This window comes from Panonychus citri, unplaced genomic scaffold (assembly GCF_014898815.1).
Source record: "Panonychus citri isolate SS breed McGregor unplaced genomic scaffold, ASM1489881v1 Contig00144, whole genome shotgun sequence".
In the NCBI taxonomy this organism is placed as follows: Eukaryota; Metazoa; Arthropoda; class Arachnida; order Trombidiformes; family Tetranychidae; genus Panonychus; species Panonychus citri.
In genome coordinates, this window is record NW_026515549.1 from 678365 (window position 1) to 700666 (window position 22302).

Here is a 22302-nt window from a genome sequence, read left to right on the forward strand (position 1 = left end):
TCATGATCACTTATATGTTGATGAGAAAAGAGAAAGAAGAGAATTGAACTTATCAATTTTCATAGAAGCTGAAAATCTTATCATGAAGAAGAAAAAAAAAATAGACAAAAAACTTAACCCAATTTTTTTCTTCTCTAATAAACTTTTCCCTCCTTTTTACACTTGACTTACTCTCTTAACTAATAGTCGTTTTAATTTATTCCCGTAAACTTAATTGTTGCCAAAAACAAAATTAAAATCAATATTGAACAAACAATCAGCCGAGTCACTTTTGCAATTAACTCGACATTAAATTGATCATCAATTAACCAAGCAAAGAAACATGAACATTGCAAATACCCAAACTCCTTGGATAACAATCCAATCCCATTGCAGTTTTTGCTACAATGTTTTTTTTGTCTTATACCTTCACCATCTTGAGCTGCATGTTAATTGTTTCTGAATTAATTTGACTTAATCAAGTCAATTAATTAACAGCAATTAGGTTGGTAATACTCAGGCGTGTGTATATAAATATTTAATTGTCTACAAATTGGTCTTGTGACGCAATTAAAACTATTTTTTATCCTTCTATCAAAACTTGCAACTAAAAAATCAATAAAAACTTTTGATTTCACTTTAATGTGAATTGATGGACAATCAGGTAAATCAAATGGATTCATTGTTATTAGATGACAAAAGGACAGAGAAAAAAATTAAAACACAAATCAGTTAATTGTGATTTATTAATATAACGATTTGAATAAAGATAATTTGAAAGTTTTACCTAACGAAACAATTAACTTATAAACAATGAGAGTTTTTTATTCTGAAACAATGAGAATGTAAACTTGAAATGATTATCAATTTTCATTATGATTGAAATATTTGAATTCACTCAGTTGATTCAATTGTTTTCGCTTAACAAGAATTCAATTGTCTTATACAATCGAGAGAAATTAACAAATTGTTTCAATTGTTATTCACTTCTTATCACAATCTATTAAAGTATAAATCATTGGTAAAAGATGATTATTAGGACTAAAATTATATTGAGATTCTAAGTAATAGTAACAATGATAATAAGAGATCATGATAATAGTTTAATGTGCTCAATGGAAAATGAATGTTATCCAGAGATAAAGAACATGAAAATAGACACTAAGGTGAAATTAAGAGTATTATTTTTGTTCACACACCTATCAAGGTATTCACATAATAATAATATTAGAGAGAGAGAGAGAGAGAGAATCATCTTCATCTCCATCATAATTATCATTAAATCCAACGATAATTTCTTTCTCACTTATTAGCTGCTTACAGAATTCTGAGATAAATGTTGGCTCTGGGAGTGGAATATGAATGGTAAATGTAATGGTTATTCTTTTACCCTCGAAAATTATTACTATTTTTTTTGTTCGTTTTCTTTTTTCTTCTCAAGTAATTACATCATCATTGTTATTATTTATTGTTGGTTTCTTGGTTTATACAATTTACACACTTGGATGATAACTAGAAAAACACCAAGAGAATGTTAAACAAGATGAAATATACTCATATAAAGATCATGGGAGATTCTGAGAGGTTGGAAATTTTCAGTTGAATATACAAATGTTTTTCTACCATTAGAGTTATCATGTTTTATCGTTATCATGAAAATATTGTTTCCATTAAGAAAACTAATGTGTTATTATAATATGTTTATCTTTGAATGTATGAGAAATTAAATGTCACCCTGGTAGAGTCGAGATAAAGTTTGAGTTAATCCTTGACAGAATTCACAGAATGTTATGATTTTTTCTCTCTCTGTCTCTCTTTTTCTCGATTCTTCACCTAAGAACTTTTTTTGGTCTCCTTTTTATCTCATCATCTTCTCATGACTTCTACAGTAATAATATTTATCTATCAATTTAATCGGTTGGTTGATCATTTACCGATCATTATTATTGAATTACTTTTCTCTTTCAGCCTTCGATATTTTCCCCTTTCAACTCACTTTTTTTTCTCCTTGTTTGTGACATTCTTTGCTATGTTGTTATAACAATTTCAGGTAAATATTTTCCCTGGTCCATGTCTCCTGAAAATCCTTTTTTTCATCTTCATGATGATAAACCTTGAGGTGAAAAAGCAAAAGTATTACCAACAAAAATCACAGAGATATTAGAGAAAATTGAAATATCTGTGAATTCTTTCAAATAGAAATTATCTCATCAGAATAAATTGAAAATTGTCAAAGAATTTAATCAATTAATGAGTTATTCTAATTATTTACATTAGTTTTTCGATCAAAATTCTGTCCAGTTTTATATACAAAAAGAAAAGATATTTTACTTGAATATCTTCCTAATTTCGTTGTAACATATTAATATTTTCCACTGACCATTCAAACTGAAATTGAAAAAAAACATGATGAGATTAAACCTTTCATATAATATTCTGTCAGGTGGGTCAATTTTGAAAGAAGATGAAATCATGAGAAAGATAAAAAGTAAAAGAATATGAACATTGTAAATATTTAGAATATTCTGTCTATATGTTATTCGAAATTCAGAGATAATATCGAGTTGTATTTCTATTATTTTTTCATCTTGTATTCTTTTCTTTTCCACTCCACCTTCACCTCCTCCCATGTTGTTCATACCTGATATTCAATATTATCATTGTTATTACTCTGATGTTCATTGTTATATTACATCAAGTGGGAGAAAAATAAATTGTGTAACTTTGAGCTTCTCAAAAGTTTGGAACCAAAGCCAAGGTGACATTTGGAAATAACATGATGAACAATATAACAGAATTCGAGGGAAATTTTCTTTCATTTTCATTATTCTTATGATTTACTGATAGTTCTCATGTTATGTAACACCAATTGAAAAATGGATTGAAAAATATAAATGAAACGAGCTACACAATATTTTCGGTTATTGGAAATACTTAAGTGGAAAAGAAAAGTTCCTTGTCGAAATATTAATAAAAGGATAAACTTGATGCAAGTTCGAACTTGTTCAAGAACTGAAAACAAAACACTAAAAAAGAAAAAATCAAAAACCAATATAACTGAAAATTCAGTGAACAATAATAGTTACTCACTTGAGTCTAAGGGCCTCTGAGTTGACCATTGATGGTCATGGATGAAAGGGTCAAAAACTAATCACAAACTTTGGAAAAATCAGAGATATTCGAATGTTGGTCTCTTGAAAGACCTTCAAATGATCTCTTAACGCAATGTTCTCGAGACTTCAATATTAATAGTAGTTCGTTTTTTCATAAAACCATCATTGAGACTCCATGATGTTTGACTTGAAAGATATTAACATGCTTTGAATGTCGCGATTACTTATTCAGAATTATTGCTAAGAATCTTCTGGACTTTTGATAAGTTTAAACGAGCATTTGGTTTGCGATCACAACGAATCAAGAGGTTTGTATAATATTACGATGATAATATTTATATACAAGAAACGAGAAACCAGACAAGAACTTTGTGCTGATAATTCAGAGATAATCACAGTTCAGGTTATCACCTTTATACACCATGAATAAACTAATTTACTTCTTACATTCGTTCATTTTTGCTCGTAAACTTTAGATTCATTTCGTGAAGAATTTGAATGAGTAATAAACAGAAAACTACCTTGGACTAGCTAAAAGAAGACAAAAAGTTATGGAAAATTTCCTCCTACTGAGTAATATGAGACTAGAGAAATGGTAGAAAAAAATTCAGGTTCCAGAGTTTTATTGGTCATTTATTTAATTGCTTCTTTTATCATGATAATGATGATTTTCAATTTCCTATTCAATAGCAAACTGAACATACAGCACAGAGATGGCTGAAAGATATTCGAGAATGAAATCACTCAATGAGTCAGTGAGATGGTTTCAGGGAGACCAAAGTTCTGGTAAATTTTCAGAATTATATCATAATGTTTGTATACATTTGGATAAATGTGTCGCCTCTTCGCCTCTTTCAAAAAAAATACCCAGAACTGAATATCCATGATACATAGCAAACAGATTTCCAAATTGAATTCAGTTATTTCTCATGGGTATGATTGCCAATTTTTTCTCCTTCTTTACTTCATTCGTATTGAGCTTTTTTCTCATGGTGATATGCTTTGTATTCACCATGAACTCATTGTTTCAAATGCTGGTAAAATATAACAGAGAAAATTTTCCCTTGTGTCAATTTAATCTATTAATTGGATTGTGACTATCATTAAATGTGTACCAACAATGATTAGCAGAATCAAAATCAATATTATTATCCTTGAGTCTCATGATCATCATGAACCTTATCAGAAGCATTTCAATAGCCTTAAATGGCTCCAATCATTACCTTCATTTCAAAGAGATTGGCACAATTGATTAAAATAAAAACCTTTTCTCTCGAGTTGGTGTAGTTTTTAATCTCAGAAATTTTAGTTAACATTATTCAACGTTTTCTATTGGTCAGTAAATGACCAGTCAATTTGTGAGCAGGTTAAATGATCAGAAAAATTGGCTAATATCAATTTATTTGGTATTCTTTGGAAACAATATCATCATTTGTGGCGATTTCATTCCGATTTTTATCATGGAAACATGATGACAATTGAAGAGGAAAAATTTCCATTCTGATACTTTGTTTTATTCTTTTACACTTGATTTAAGCTTGAATTCTTACTGAGCATTTAATCAGCATTCTGATGATGATAATTATCTGATAATTAGTCTTCAATTGCCCCCTTTGTTCAAATAGCTTTTGCCTTACTACTAATTGCTATCAAGTTTATCAACTTTCATTAATATTATTATCTAGATGATGATCGTCATTGTAATCATTATCGTGATGATTATAATCATTCCAAAAGTTCTGGAGGCTTGAGTCATGTTAATTTCAGTTTCATTGTGCTTCTTATACCAACAGGATAATATAACAAGTTAATTTGTAATTCAATTATGTCCAATTTAATTTGACTTAGTCTTCTTGATATAACATTTAAGTATAGCAATTTTCTGTCATCTTCTGTCTACCTTATCCTCCTCCTCTTCATCTTCATCTTTCACATCATCTTTGTCTTTTAAATGCAATAATCAAGTGATGATAATATTGTTTGTCGTAAATCAAGTTGAACAGCCTGGTAAGAGACAAGTTATCACCCAGAACACACACACCACGAATTAATAAAGGACTTCAACACTGAGAGAGAGAGAGAGAGAGAGAGAGAGAGAGAGAGAGCCAGTTGGATAGCTCATTGATGATACATGGATGATCATCATCACTATGATACCATTAAGATGATGTCAGAATTTTTTTACCACACAAAAGGAAGATTTCTCATCTTTTTCTGCATTCTGTTCATCCTGCTCTGTATCTTCAATTTGTTGCTTCTGAACTTCAATAATAACTGATAGTGAAGATGAAAGAGAAAGTTTTCAGTTAAAGGTCAAGTTTATCACCAGGGAAACGAAGATATTGAGTTTTGAATGAGAATAAAATTTCGCTGAGAAAAAGTAAACGATCAAAATGATAGACATGATGAAGGGTCAAGTTATTTAGAATAAGAAAAGTTTATTATCCCGATTCATTGAGATTCTTTCATTTGAATGACAATCAAACTCCAAGGTGCTAAATTGAAAATTTCATTCTCTTCTCATATTCTGTGTTAATAAAGACATAAGACGAATAGACAGAAAAGAAAAGTTCATCATGATAACATTATCTACAATTCGTTACTCATATTGTTTCCTCAATTTGCTCACAACTTTTTTCTTCTCTTCCAAATCATCTACATAAATTATCTCCAGCCCTTCATAAATATACAATGTATTAATATATGATGGGAGAAAAAAATTAATAGTAATCATGATAATGCTAATAATGATCAAGATAATCATCGGAATAGCATGAGAACATTATTCAGTATATTCATCTTTTTAGTAAGATGAAAAGTATTAAAGGTTATCAGTAACTGATTATATTATATAAGTTATCATAATATTGAAATGATCATTAATTTATTGATAATGAATTCAGGGGTTGGAATTTTTTGCAGCTTCAGAATAAAAAATTAAATTAATCAACATAATTTCAGATAATTCCATTGAACTTTTTCACCATAATATTAAAAGGAAAGAGTATTAGGTTAGGTTAATAAGGAAATAGTTTTCCCTCTGATTTCCCAGTTAAACTTTCACTGAACTTTAGGGAGTTGGGTGAAATTTTGATCTATCATGAAAAAGGTAACAACTGATGGAATATTTGAAAAGAAAAACGGAAGAGGAAGTGAAAAAAAAATCTTTTCCCAAAAGTTTTTTTTTTCCATTCTTTTCATTTCATTATTGAATCGATACTTTATTTTGGGTCGACATCAATGGTTACAATGTTTCTCTAGCAATTATTAACAGGAGAAGGGGTTTGGATGGGAAGATAATCTCTCTGATTATATTTGTATTGGATTGGGAGCAAATAAGAGGATAAATTGTAGATACAAAGATTAATGTGAATAAGATTAACTTATAATGTAATAAAAATAATTGCAGATTGATAAGTGCAATTGACTTTGACTGTATTTCCGTCCAGAAACATTAACATGGTTCCTGGAAACAAATGAATACTCAATGATGAATCTGAATCTTCCAGACAAACTGAGTTTTAACACAATAACAATCTGAAATCAGAATTTGAATGTTATCTAATGTTGAACAGTTAATTCAATTCACCTTTCAGATTAGATGAAAAGAAAGAGAATTCGGAATGTTAATTCTAAGAATGTTAATAATAAACAAGAACAATTAGATCAACGATTAAAGTATCTTTGGAATCAAACGAATTACTTTTCTCAATGAAACTTTGCGATAAACTCTTTTGGTTGATAGAAAGTGTATATCATGAAAATCTAATGAATTAGATGCTCAAAATGAACCAATAAAGTTCAGTAAGAATTATCATCATCATGTGGAAAGATTAGAAAATTTGTTCTATTCTTTCTCTCTCCCTGAACTACTTTTTTCTCTCATGTTTACCATCAGGGTAAATATTCAGCCATCATAAAGATTATCATATTATCATGATTATAACCATTATTTTCATTGGTATGAAAAACCAAGTTTCACTTTAGGGATTTAATGATAATGGTGATTCTGATAATATCTTTCATCTTAATTATATGAGGGTATTCAGGTAGAGATATTAACAAACATATGAACAATCAACTGGGTATGAAGGAGGTGCAACTGGGTGAGCTTTTGATGCACTTTTTTTTATGGTGTATCAAATTTGAGTCAAACAGGGAGGTGAATCATTAGAATGATAACATCTCAGAACTTTTTTCTGCTTCTCCTATGTAATAATAATAATTCAATTCCATGATAATGTGATAATAAAAAGCAACTAAGAAGAGGATGAGAAGAAAAATATTACATTAATCGAGTTCTAACAATAGAACGTGAAAGGGAAAGAGGCTGATGAAAAGCAATGGCGGTCATGGAATCGGTGGGAGGGTAATGAGTAATATTATAAATCTTAAATTGCATGTTTATTATTACGATTAGAATTTAATATCGACTATAAATCGTTATTAAGAAACATGGTTATTATTATTGACAGAAAACTGATAAAGGCTCAGGTATTTGGAATATGAAATATTGTTATCGATTTTCACTTTGATTGATTGCCTGATTTACCTTTTCCAGTTGAGAGTAACAATTAATTAACACTTAGGAGTCTTTGGTAAACATTATCATTTACATATACATGTAGATGTATAATCTGAATACAATTAGTTAAACAATCAATGGTTAATGTAACCTAATCAGATTTGATTGTCAACTTGATGATATTTATATGCAATCGGTTTTACTCCTTAGGAATAATATTTTCACCAAGGAAAATGTTACATTTACATAGATAATAACAAGTTGATAGTTTATAAATAACATTTTACCTTTAATCAACTCCCACCAGTGGGTTATCAGTCATTCTTGATTATTCAAGTTTCCTTGTTAAATATGTATCTATGTAAATGATTATGAAGAAACTATTATTACTTTTGTACTTGAAGACGATGATTATCATTCAGATGATTTTCTTTGATATTTTATTATTTTATTCTCTCTCTCTCTCTCTCATTCTGTGAATTCAATGGTAACTAATGTTATCTGTTGTTTCTGTTTCTTATTATCAATGATTTTATCGTTGACCTATGGAGGAAATTGTAGCTCAATGTTTAACTGAGCGAAACTCATGGTAAGTATGATTACGAAAATAAACCATTTACGTAGTTGTTATTTTTTCATCTTCTTCTTCCTTTTCTTCATCTTCTCTTTGGTAAACAAGCATTTTCATGTTACCATTTCTCTTCCTTATCTTTCATGTTCATCTTCATCATCAACAGGATCAAAGTCATTATCATCATCAGAATATAATGCTGCTTCTCCATCAACCCTAACTCTTGATACTTTAAGGTTATCCTCGCACTTCCTCATTCAAAGTACAATCTGAAACTCACTTTATTTGTATTTCTACTCTTTCTTTTATCATCCTTAATCTTTTTCATCTTTTTTATTATTCCTTTTCTTTTATCTCCCGAACTCCCGAACTCTCATTATTATCATCCAACATTGAGAATTGTCAAGAATAACCAGTCAAGGATAAACAAAATAATAGATGTGTTCTGAAAGAAACATGATGATGATGATGATGAAGATAACTGAGAATGACAAAGTTTATCAAAGAAAGAGGCTGATAAAGAGGAAGATCCAACCTTAAGAGACTCAATCCAATGATAATAAATACTAAGATTTAACAAGTTATTATCAGCTGATAATCAACTAATGATTATAATGGAATCAGGGTAAAGATAATGATGATGATGATAATGATAAATTATTGCACCACAACAGAAGCAAGTAAGTGAATAATTGAAGTTAGGAAAAATTTTCTAACCAGAAATTAGAAGTCAAAACGATTTGGAACCTGGTAATGGCCTCGGGCAAGAAACTCTTTCCCCATGATACTTTTACCTTTATTTCATGACAACATTTTAAAGTCAATACATTTAGAGCATCAAGATGATTATTTATAAATAATTTTTGATAAACTAAATGCCCAATGGTCAATCTTTATACTTGAAACAATAACCAGAAAAAGTGGATCAGTTTAAAAGTAAAAGAAAAATAATTTAATAACATTTTCTTCAACTCGGAAAATTGACCAATTGAAAAGATCACTTTTCATCAATGTCCAAGCCTTCATCATTCAAGTGAGAGAGTAAAGAGGATAAAGAGGCGGAGAACGATAAAATTCATGAACCAGGAACTTTAGATATGAATAAATGTTGTATTTGCATTTCAAATTTATCATGAGATTCAAACGATATCATGAATCAATGAAAAGATTTGCTTCCTTTGTGAACATTAAATATTGAATTAAGTTGTTCATCTTCATGATACATGAACACCAAGCCTATTAATTTGTTATATTTACCCACCGATAACAAGTGTATATGTAACAATGTGAACAATTTCAGTGAATAATTCAACTTCCATACAATAAGTGAACAATTTTTTTATCAACTTCCCACCACATCTTCCAACTCCCTCTCTCTCTCTCTCCCATGTAACAATACATTTAACCATTTCTTTTTCTGTTACATATTCATCTTCTTCATCTTCCTTGAGGATGATCATCATCAACTCTTCTCATCTCTGATATTATTATGTTTTTTTCATCTATTCTTTTGTTATCTTGTATTAGTATTATCGTTGTTAATGGTAAATGTCAAAGCTGAAACTCTTGCAACCGAAATTCAGGTTCTTGTTAGTGTCTATTATGTTTACTTACACACTTCAATCCAATTTATCATGTAATCATTTAACGACAGGGAGCAAATGAAGAAGGACAAGGAAGAGAAAAAAGAAAGTGAGAAGAAGGAAGAGATTGGCAAAATGAGAGAGAGAAAATGATCAGATGAAGGTAAAAGAATAGGGAAAAAAATGTAATGGAATAAAAAAAGAGTATAAATATCATGGAAAAAAAAGAGAAAAAATTGTCACAAATTAGATGAAGAAGATGATGAGCTGATGAGCTGAAACCTCAATTATTACATGATTCCATCCGCCTACTACTCAAGGTGATAAAACTAAATTAACAAGGAAACGGAAATGACAATTACATACATTGAGTGTTTCAAGAAGACATTCAATCTTATCCTGATTTGAATACATTGTAATTATATATTTTTGTCAACGTAAAAGTTTCACGATTCATCATTGATCATCACGAAGATGTTGATGAGGTACATTATTGATAAGAGCTCATTTTTGTCATGAAAAAGAGGGTTAGTTTACTAGGGAAGGGGTGGAAATGGGAACAGCAACTGATTACTAATAATCAAAAGTAATAGTGTCTTCTCACTTTTTTGATTGGATATTATGTGTATGATTATCATGAACCTGAGTTATTCCTGTGAGTAACATGGTGTGTGAGTGGATGAAAGGAGGAGTGAGGATGTTTATCACTGGTCAGTGAAAGAGGAAGAAAAAAATAAGTTAATTCAAGCGACAGAAACACAGATATCAATATCAATAAAGCGAAGGCCAATTTAATGTAACATCTCTGTAACTGAATGAGAAGATAAAATTAGAAAAGGAGAGAGAGAGAGAGAGAGAGAGAGAGAGAGAGAGATGATGATGATGATAGAAAGTGGTGATGAGGCTACAGAGGGAAACATATCACTGGACATTTTGATTATAAGGAAAATTATTTTCTTTTGTGGGAGTTTGATATTACTCTTCAGTTTCATGTACCATGTTTCCTAGTGAATAGTTTTGGTTAACATGTAACCAGGAAGGAAAAAAAGTTCTAAGCTCAGATTAAGTAACGGAGCAGAAAAAAATGAAGACGATAATGATGATGTTCATCGGGACTTTTCAGAGAGCTCAGGGTAAAGAACAGAGTTGAATCGGTGGCTGGTGTTGGGATGATGAGCAACTGGAATTACTGAGTATTACGTATGAGCTCATGGTGAAAACATGATAATGTATAATAATCATGATTGACCATAAAGTAAACTGATTAACCTTTCATAATGATGAGTTAATTTAGTTTAACCTAATTTCATGGTCATTTATAAATTACTATTAATTTCATGTCTCTCGTTTCCTAATTGTCATCATTAATTTTCATCATTTTCTCATCAATTAATGTAATCTAATTATCACACATTAGGATTGGACTAACAATTAACTAACTATTTAGATTGAAATGCAAGATTTAATTTAAACAAATGGTCTCACCTTTGATCTGAAATATGATTGTGCTTAATTGCTATTGAAGTTCACTGTTCATGAAAATTTGGTTAGATTAACATGATTAAAGATTAGCTAATCTCTGGATCTTAAAGTTATCTAATAGGGCTAGATAAACATTTAGCTCATCTGAATGAATATCAACTGAAGATTGAAAATTTGTCATGAAGATGAATCTAGATCTTGTTGACAGTTTTAGATGAAAAGTTAACTGGATTAAATAATTTCTGCCTCAATTAATTCATGATAAAATCAAAGCTCCTGGTGAAATAACAATTAACAATAATTTTTCAAAACAATAATCCAAGTGAAAATAATTAAAATCAATGGGCAAATTAAAATGACAATCAAAAAAAGTATAATTTCATTTGATAAATTTGACAACAATTAACTTTTACTTTGATAATTAGCCTAATTGCAATTGAAATTGAGGTTTAAATTTCAAAGAAACTGAACAAAATGGTCTAAGTCTAAGTAGAATGTTAATAATTATCAAAGTAGTAATAATTTTGATTAACAAATTGTTCAAATGCTGTGATAAAACATCATGGAAATTCATAATTAATCTAATTGATCAAATGAATGAATTCAGTTTAATTTCAATTTACTGTTTTTTTACAAATTAAAGAAAAATTGAAACAGAGAGAGAGAGAGAGAGAGAGAGAGAGAGAGAGAGAGAGAGAGAGAGACATATTGAGGGGATGATAAAATGGATTAGTGATGAGGAAGAAGAAAAGATGAGGATAATCGGATTATCGCTGTTCTTCTGAACTTTGAATTTAATGGATAATTCTAGTTATTTTTTTCTCTCCTCGTGTTGAATTAAATTAAAGTTTCTCTTTGTTGTTCTTCCTCTTTCTCACCCAAACTCTAGTGTTTTTCCAATTGATGATGATGAGGAAAAAAATTCTTTTTGCTTTTTCGATTATTTTTCTTCTTAATCTGTTTCTCACTCAGGATCATGAAAAGGCATCAGGATAAACAAAAAGCTTCTGTTTCTGTGGCATGATGATGATTTTCATCAGATAAAATCCAGGGAAAGGATTGAGATTTGGGATTGAAAATAACCTTGAATTCACATGAAGTGGGGTAAGTGAATCACCGAGTGTGTGATGTGCCAGAGCATCAGTTTTTTTACGTCAAAGCTTAAAGCCTTGAAGGGGAAAGATAAAATATCTCGATAAACTATTCTGAGCCTTTTTCCTGTGATTCCTGGAAAACCTCAGTAAAAGGTTATCAAGTAAATCTCAGGTAAATGTTAACTGTTAATCCCTCGAAGTGATGTTTCATTCAGCTGATTAGAACTTAATTTTCAATCTCAGTAAACTGCTAATTGGACTGAGATTTGAAAAGTTGCAATACTTTTGAACTTTACGCTGAAACCTTTGAACTTTTGCCAATATTTTCAATCACCAATCTAATGCAAAAAGATCCTCTTATTAACAGTAATATCTAAATTACAATTATCGTTTCGCATCTAATGTATTGCTTGTTGAACGAACGCCAAGTGCGGAAAAACAATATATATTTTGAAAAGTTCAGTTCAGTTGAAAAGGAGAAGTGATTAATAATTATTCTGGGAACAAAAGAAATTGTCATGGAGTGAAAAAATTTTCCACCATGAAAGGAAACATATGGAACTTTTCCTGTCGATTCGATCTGTTCAAAAGAGATCAGAACTTTTTTGATTGACTAGTCATGATCATCATTGTTTTTTTCACCATCATCTTATCATCATTATTATTATCATGATTTTTTGTTCATCATCATTATATTCCCATGCTGAATGGTGAGAATTCTGGATTCTTTGAACTCGCTTGGTTGATCAACCCTGAGTATCAAAAATTATGAGCATATGACACTAACCTTTTTGCTAGAATCTGATTTTTTTTTCTTTCACTTTAAAAACTTCATCATGATCATTAACAGAACTCACAAACTATTATCGTTTATTGTTATTATCATGCAAAGTTCATGGTACTATGAGTAAGTAATATCACACTGGTGAGAGTTTTATCAATAATATAACTTGGATATTATTAGATGATAAACAACAAGGATAACATTCATTGCCTTATTTATTGTTTTCCATTTGGTTTTTAGTGCCCATTGGTCAGTGGGTTGAATTAAGTTTCATGTTTATTTTTCATGGGAAATTCATAGTTTAAAATTTGAATGATTTTCCTTTCTCATTAATCTTTTGCTGCATTTTTAGGTCACTGGGAGTTGTTGTTAATCGGTTTCATGATATTCATCTTCATGCTCATTCGATCTCAATCCCCGTCTGAACTTTCTGAATAGAAATTTCCTCCATCTTCCTTACCATTCAATTCTCCTCTTTTTTTATCCATACTGAATGTCTACTTGTAGACTTGATGATAATACTGAATTCTCAGAGATGCTATTGAATTTATCCAAGTTTCACCAAAGAGGGAAAAAATGTTCCTTCAAAAGGAATAGATTTTTTTATTTCTCTATTTTTATCTCATCATGTATCATGAAAATGATGATTTGAATCATCCTACTTTTCAATCAATGCTAAATTGCAGTTAATCAATTATTTGTCAACTAATTTCAGTTAAACTAAATGAAGCTCAAGGTTTTCCTCTTCTGAATTTAGCTGAAACTCAAGGGTTTATTTGATTTTGAAGATTCCTTGAGAGTCACCTAGCAATCAGTAATTGTCAGATTAACTGAACATGATTAAAAATTGATTTCATGGTATGATTAACATCACAAAAAGGGTTGATTATAATGAGTTAATCATGAATTTGTAAACCACAAATTCAAGAGGCAACTATAAAAATCCAAGCCACTTCCTAATAGTGATAATCAGTTGATCATAAACATTCAAACAATTTGATTCCAATCAAACTCAGTGATTTATGAAGCGAAAGTATATTTTAGAAAAAGATACAAATAAATTGAAAAGCGCGAAAAAGTTTATTTAAAATGAAAAGAAAAATCGAAAATCAATTCCAATTGTGAAAATATTATTGTTTGACCAAAGGTATCGATCATGGTATCGATGATCAGAAAAAATTCCTTAGTTAATCAAGCTCGAAAAGAGAATCAATTGAATATATATTGAACTTCAATATCATGAAAATGATTAAATTGTGACCAAAATGCTTGACCATCATGGAAAAATAAATCTTGAGCATTTTTCCCTAAGGAGATTTCAACCAATCCAACTTATCATCTTTTATCATCATCTCAATAATAATCTTCCGTTTTCAAGGTAAAATGTCATGGACCAGGTAGTGGTCAAACTTTCACCTCAATCTTTCTAGAAACAAATAGTAATTACATTGAATCCATGATGGAGATAAGTTTCTCTTTCTCTTTCTACTTCTCTGTCTTTCTTTCTCTTTTTCCTCTGTAATTATTTATAATTAAATATAATATTTACACGAACTCAATTGCCCACATTAATATAAGTATGTAGTTAGTGTTAATCTAATACTATGATATAAACTTTCGGACTTGGTAACTAATCCATGATAAGGGATGATAATGATTGATAAAACTTGAGAGGCTGAGTAACTTCATGAATTTATTACCAGATTAAGATTATGATTGTTGATATTATTGATAATAGATGATAAATACTTGACAATAGATGATGAAGATGAGGATGAAAACAAGAAGATGATAATGTATATTTATGGTTCGACTTGATATCATCTTAATAATGTAATTAAATTAAACGAAATTGTGTTGATAATAGAAAATAATCACTCGGTTCTGGAGATGTTGATTTAGAAGGGAAGACAAATTATATTAGAAATTTTTTTTTCTCTTCGTGGGTCATTGTGTTGGTCAGTAGAACAGAAGAAAACTGTCATGAGTAAATCTGCTGAGAATTTCATCAGATTTTCTTCTCTATTTTTTTTCTTACTTTTTTTGTTCAGATCAAATTTCTATTCAGTTTATTTCGTCGATTGCGAACAAACGATTACAAAATGATTCCAAAGTTTAAACTTAAACTCGATTCGAAACAAAACCACAATAAGGGAACAATTGAAGAAGAAAGAAAACCTGTAAAGGATAATAACTTTGAAAATCGAAAGAAAAATCTCAACATTTTCAAGAACTTTTCAATTTCTTGCTAAGAGGATGATGAAGATAAAGGTGATTCTATTGACTCGAAAAGAGAAACAGAAACTCGAAGACTAGTTTTATTATTAACATGGTAAAAGAAGTGTTTATACATGAGTTTGTAGTTGAAAGTTTCGAAATGTAGCAAAAAAGAGAAGAGAAAAATCTACTAAAACTTAGCTACAAATCGAAATTTGAAATATTCCAAGTTTTCCATCAATTTCTTCTCATTCAACCAACTGAATGATCATCATGATCGGAAACTTTTTGAGAAAAGAACTCAGTTCAATAGCTGATCAAATGTAAATTAAAGTATTCGCACAGGTAAGTGTTAACTCTTTGAGTTATCATTTTATTTGCTTTTCCATACGCAACTCTTTTTACCTTTCAATACATATAAATACTTTCACTTAATACTCAGGTAAACTTCATCACTTGAAAGTTTTATCTCTTTGTTATTTCATTTCATCTTCTCAGTTAGAATATAATACAACCAGGATGAAGATAATTCTGTGGGGAGAAAGAAGAAAAAAGAAAAAAGAAAGTTCCAAGAAAGTATTTCCTGATCCAGAATTTTTCAAAAGGAAAGAGAAACCAAAGTAACCCAGCTATCAAGGTGTGTATGTATTCATCATGGTAACATGAGGGTGTTCAGGTAATACTTGATTGATCCCTCGAATAAGATAACGTTGGTTGATGCATAGTAATGATTACATGATGATCAATGTTCATGAGTTTCGGTATCATGTTGATTAAGAAAATGAAACATGAAGATGATTGAGTTTTACAAAGATAATTAGAAATAAATGATGAAGGTAAAACTAAAAGAAAAGATCAAAATCTGATGAGAAATGATAATGGAAACAAAAAACTCCATATTCATCATCATGTTCATGAGAAAAGAAAAAAAAAAAAACTTCCTCGATCAATATACTCGGTGTGTAACCTGTGAGTTTATTGTTGTAAATGTTGCTCATGTTGAGTGTTCTGGGGTAGACTTGTTGTTGTCTCTTCCTTGTATTACATTGTAAGGAAGTAAATTGTTAAGAGTAATTTTATTCTGCAAGTAAATATCAGATAACACTAAATGTCAACCATATTACAAAAGGTAAGCAAAAATAAGGACAACAAATAAATATTAGATTGTCTCGTTGATATTGTCGAGAACAATTTGAATAAAGTAATTTTCATGGTAACAAGCAATGAACAAGTTATGATAATCATGATAATCACAATGATAATGCTGAAGAGAGTGGGATGAAAGGATAATGATGCAAAACAAGCAGACTAGTGCTCGATTCATGATGATACAATCGTAATAGGATGAAGATGAAAACGAGGTTCATGATGAAATGTGAGGTCTTCAGTTCAAAGGTATTTATATATTCATGGAGAATGGTAATATTATCTGAATTTAGTTAATTTCACGATTCTAATTCATTCCAAATTTCGGTTCATTTTTCAATTTCAATGTCAACTGATTTATCTGAAATGGAGGAAGAGAAAAATTTACTATTTCGATTTTTTTTTCTCTTCTCTTTTATCATTTATTTTCCCTTTTTTTTATTCATTGATGAACTTTCATTCATTCAGAATGTTTAACCGACTCATGGTTTAAATATAATATCATGTTGCTTACTGATTGTGAAGATGAAATTGAATTTCGGATTCTACTTTATATTATTTGGAGGGTGAAGGTTATTGATTTCTGGTTGATGTTCATTGTTGATCGATATTAAATACAGAATTGATTGAGAATCAAGTGACATTGAAAGTCGATTTAAAGTAATTGAAATAACGAAGGGAAAATATCACATTATTATCATCATTGAGGAAGATGATGGTAAACATGATGGATCAGAACAATTGTTTTATATTGTTTTCGATGGAAACTAGAGGATAGAAAATTGATTTTAAATTCTTGGACAGAATATTGACCAATATTATACATTGGCAAACAATTGTTCGAATCTTTTTGTGTCAACTTTATATGAGAAGATCCAAAAAAAAACAAGTTCGATTAAATATCGACTTTTTCATGATGAAAGTTACAACTCATCAATAAGAGAGAAAGACAATGTTGAAGGTGATTATAACATAGACATTGTTGTGAATGATTGTTTCTTGATGGGAAGGAGGAGGAAGAGGTTGAGGTGGAGTGGGAATATGCTGAAAGATAAGATTGATTAAAAAGCAACAATTTGACTAAAAGTGAATGAGCATCTTCATCATTTATTAGAATGAGTTTGTTGCTCTAGATGAAAAAAAACACATCGATACATTTAATGTGATTTCTTTTTCTATTCCTATTCATCTTCATCATTTCATCTTCCTCCTTTTTTATGGACACTTCTGATATTAAATTGCTTCTCCCTCTCTCTCTCATCATCATCATTTCGACCTTTATCTCATTTTTTTCTTCTTATTTCTTTTTCTTTCTTTCCGATTTTCGTCCGAGTTTTTTTTCTCTTCAGTTCTTTTTCCTTAGTAAGTCAACCTTTTCACTCCCAGTTCACATAGAATTCTCTGTTATTCTCTTTGCTTCTCCTCCTTCTTTTCATTATCATTCTCATTCTTCTTCTTATTATCTACTGATGATCATCATTACTATTATCTTATATTTACCTCTTTCTCTGGTAGCTTTTATTCATCAAGTATCCAGAGAAAATGTTCAAGAATCGACTGATAACTGAGCAAAAACGAAATTCAGACTTAAAGGTAAACAAGAAATTCTCACCCAAACCAAGATGATCCAAAGGAAGAGGAAATAAAGATAAAACCGAGACACAGAAAATCCCACCCAAACCAAAATCATAAATATTACGATAATAATAGTGACAATCAACAGTAAAAGACACTAGAAAAAAACATTATTGCGTAATAATCACAAGGAACATTATGTTTCAGGTTAACAATAAGCCACCATAAGGGTATGAAGCCATTAGAATCTGCAGTTATCATGCAAGATGACAATAACTACTTCTTGGGTAATACTCTTGAATACTTAGGAATATTTTTGGAATTGATGATGACGATGCTGATGATGATGCGAAAGAAAAATGAGAAATAAAAGCCAAAGCTTCTTTTTTTGTGAAATAAAAGAAGAAAAAAGTTCCAGTTGAAACCAGAAAGAAATTCGAAGCTCAGAGTGGAGCTGAATTCACTTGTCAGAAGAATCTCTAACTATTTTTTTTCTATTCTTCTTTTCTTTTCTATTATCATTTCATTTTCCAATTCTATTGAATAATAGGTGTTGAAAAAGAGACTAACAAGTTGACAATTAAAATGTTATTTTCTTTCAGCTCTAATATGGTTTGAGAAATTTAGGTCAATTCTATCTTTAGATTGGAGCAATAATATTAATCAACTGCATGATATTAATTTTCATGATAAGTTCAAGGTTAAATTCAATGTGGAGATGAAATAACATGAAACTTTTTGAGATATGAAACTGAGAATATTGATTAATTTTAATTACTCCACGAGTCAATTAACTCGATTCAATTTGCAAAATTCTGATTTTCAGTCAATACTTAGGTTCACTTTTCCTTTCTTTACTTAATTTGCTTACTCAGATTATTCAGCTTTCCCCTGAAAACTTTTACAAGATCAACATGATAAATTAGATTAGATATCAATCATGTAATCAGGTTAAGGAATTGAATCTATTTTTAAACAAATCATATTTTCAGACTTCACTGATATCGGGATGAGGATGAAGATAACTTTAACTTCCTCTTTCCGTTAATCATTTGAAACAAACAATTCTGAGGAAAAGTTTCTCAACAATTAGCTAATTGCATACATGAAAGTGTCATCCATGTTTATCAACAGTTAATCTATTTAATTATAAGCCATAATTGAGGTTTTTCACCTTCAAAAGGTAATCCAATAGATTAAATCAACTAATACACTTGAGATGAGGATTAAAAAATGATTAGAGGAAAATTAAACTAACCTTGCAGTTGCTGGTCATCGATTATTGTTATTGATTAGTTAATCAACAGAATACGTTGGCTAATTGTTGGAAGACAATTTTTATGGTGATGATCCTGGTTGATGATTAAGTGTAAACAATTTATGGTCCTTATTATAATAATCCTATTGGATAAAGATGACCAATTGTTTTCTTGATTATAATTACATTCATGGTAAACATTTCATATTGATTAATGATTATGATGATGATGTAAGTTATGTGACGATGAGACTAATTAATATGAGTTGATTAGTTGAATTATTGTTGATTTAACAAATCCTTTAATACAACGATCATGTTTTAATCAATCAACGAAGCAAGTAAACAATTAGCACAAGTATCATAATCCAAAAGAGAATCAATTATCTTGTCAATAATAAACAGACACACAGAGAGATTTAGATCACAGTTAGTTAATCAACAATTAAACTGAGAACGAGATAATCAGTGTTAATATTGCAGCTGATTTGCTATTAATTTAACAATCAATTTGTATTGGTGCTAATGGGAAACAGTAAATTGAACGAAAAACTAATTGCAATGGTCACTCAGTTGATTGCAAATTTAAAGGTGAAAGAATCACAATTGAAGACACAAATTGAATTGTGACAATTTTCAATGTTTGTTGTTGTTTCAGTTTCTCATGCTACCATTGAAATTCAATGATTGAATCAACAGAAACTCTGAGAGCTGAGAAAATGAAATTACATTGAAAACTGCGCATTAGCAGTTACTCGGTGGGACGATGATGATCCCACACTCTCGGTGAATATGGAACCGCCTATAAGTTACAGAGAGGAAGAGGGAGCGATCATGATGATTATCAGGATGATCAGGGCAAAGAAATTTTCAAAGAGAGAGAAAAAGTAAGTAAATTAACATGAAAGTTTTAAGTGTTTTCGTGAATCAATTTAATATCATTTTCCCTAAATTATAATCGTTGTTAATATGATCACTTTTCTCTGGTGATCTCATGATAACAATCGACTTGAGATGAGAAATTCATGTTAAGAACTTTTTAATTCACAAATCGAAACTTTTTCTTTCTTCTTATTCTCAATCAAAATTCGCGCGCTTTAACTTTTCCTCTTTTCTCCCTTTCTACTAAACTATTTTAAACTTTTCGAAAACCTAATAATTTATTATTCTATTAGCATAATGAGCTCTAACCCGGAATCAGAATCTTGGCCAGAAAATGGGCTTACTACAATATCGATTGACCAAAGGAAAAGCAGATAAAGTTATCGTGTTAATATTGTGTCATTAATTATTTACAAAACATTAAATGTGATTCACATTCAGAATTGTTGAATAGCATGGAAAGTTCATCATGAGAAATTAATTATCGTGCTAACATGGAAAATAATAATTCAAGGTTAACTTAATATTGATTAAACGATCTAACTGTAAACAGTGAACAGTAAATATCGTTGATTGTTCAGCTCATTTGTCACCTTAGTTTAACCTTTACTTTTGCCCAATTATCTTATTAAATGACGATTTAATTAATCTAAGTAGAAAATAATAGATATGATCATCACCATGAGAAGCAAATGATTGGCTGGAAAATCGAGTAACATATCGAACTGAATGTTAAGTACTATTCAATCTTGTTAGAACTTTTTTTTTCTTCTCTTCATGTTCATCATCTTCTTATACTTCAAAGAAAAGGAAAAACAAAAACAAAGAACTGTAAGAAAATCTTGAAATGATCCTTCATGACGATGATGATAATCATCATGATGGTTTGGATGATGAAAATGTTAAGAAAACAGAGAAAGATGATAAAGAAACATCTCCTCTTTCGCTTTCTGTCTATTTTCCTCTCAGTCTCATCATGAACACAATCCAAGTTTATCCTGAATAGACATAAATTTAGTGATTTTTTATCAGAAAACATGAGGTCCCAAGAGTTTTTCCGGTTCCTGTTTTTGCTTTTCATGTGACAGATTACATAAAGTGGGGAGAAGGAGTTGGATGAGAAAGAAAGAGAAAACAATGAAAAGTCATGTTACCCTGGGAACATGATGATGATGACGATGATAATGATGATGATGATGATAGAAGAAAAAAGCAACAGTACTATTAATACAACAGCAACAGAAGCTTTCAAAAGGAGATTCAATTTATTGTTGAATGCATATTTTACTTAGTTGGACAAACTTTTACAGGGATTTCGGGATGATGATGATGAAGAAAGTAAAATGAATGATGATCACATTACCCTGAGATCAGCATGAAGATTATGCCCAGAGACCATTATCATCATCATCATCACCATTCTCACATTTAACAACAAACCCCAATGATGCTGCAAATGGATCAACAGAAAGAGTAAGAAAAACTATCAACCCAGAAAATGAAAGTAATAATAATCAAACTGAATTATCATGAATTCATCGCAACTTTTTCAAAACTTTTTTTTTGCTCAGTTATCATTACTATTAATATTTTCTATGTTAAATAACAAGTCATTGTTGATTTATTTTGTGACAACGATCATCATGATATTATTATATCAATAATGATATCATGTTGTATCTAATAAATTGATCAACAGAATCAGATTTCAGTTCATTTATCAATTCGGTTGATTGTTGATGAATTTTCATCCTCAACACTGAGTTTCCCTTTTGTCTTGATGCTCGTTTCTCATTCCAATCTTCATATTAATTGTTAATGATATTTTTGTTGATTGTAGCAATTTATTGTATACTAACAATCAATGTTACTATTTATATCATTTGGATTTCGTCACAGTGATTGTATTTATCAATACAATTTATTTCTCTGATTGTTGGTGGATTTTGATTCTTAATTTAATCGGGTTTCATTTAATTAAACCTTTCCCCCATTAATTAACTTTGGATATAATTTATTGATTGATGTTCATCAATTTTAAATTTAATTTCACTTCCAATTAAGCTTTGGATAAACTTATTTTCATGATAATA

At 29.9% G+C, this 22302-nt stretch overlaps 1 protein-coding gene across 4 annotated transcripts in view; it reads right to left on the bottom strand.

Moving 5' to 3' along the window:
* The window catches only part of LOC128396442 (MATH and LRR domain-containing protein PFE0570w-like), a 38420-nt gene extending 18406 nt beyond the window's left edge, over positions 1–20014 (bottom strand). For all 4 annotated transcript variants that reach the window (XM_053357031.1, XM_053357028.1, XM_053357030.1 and 1 more), the window contains exon 1: positions 19328–20014. The gene's annotated coding sequence lies outside the window, so the exon portion shown is untranslated. The remainder of the gene's footprint in view (positions 1–19327) is intronic.
* Positions 20015–22302: the final 2288 nt, after the last annotated feature.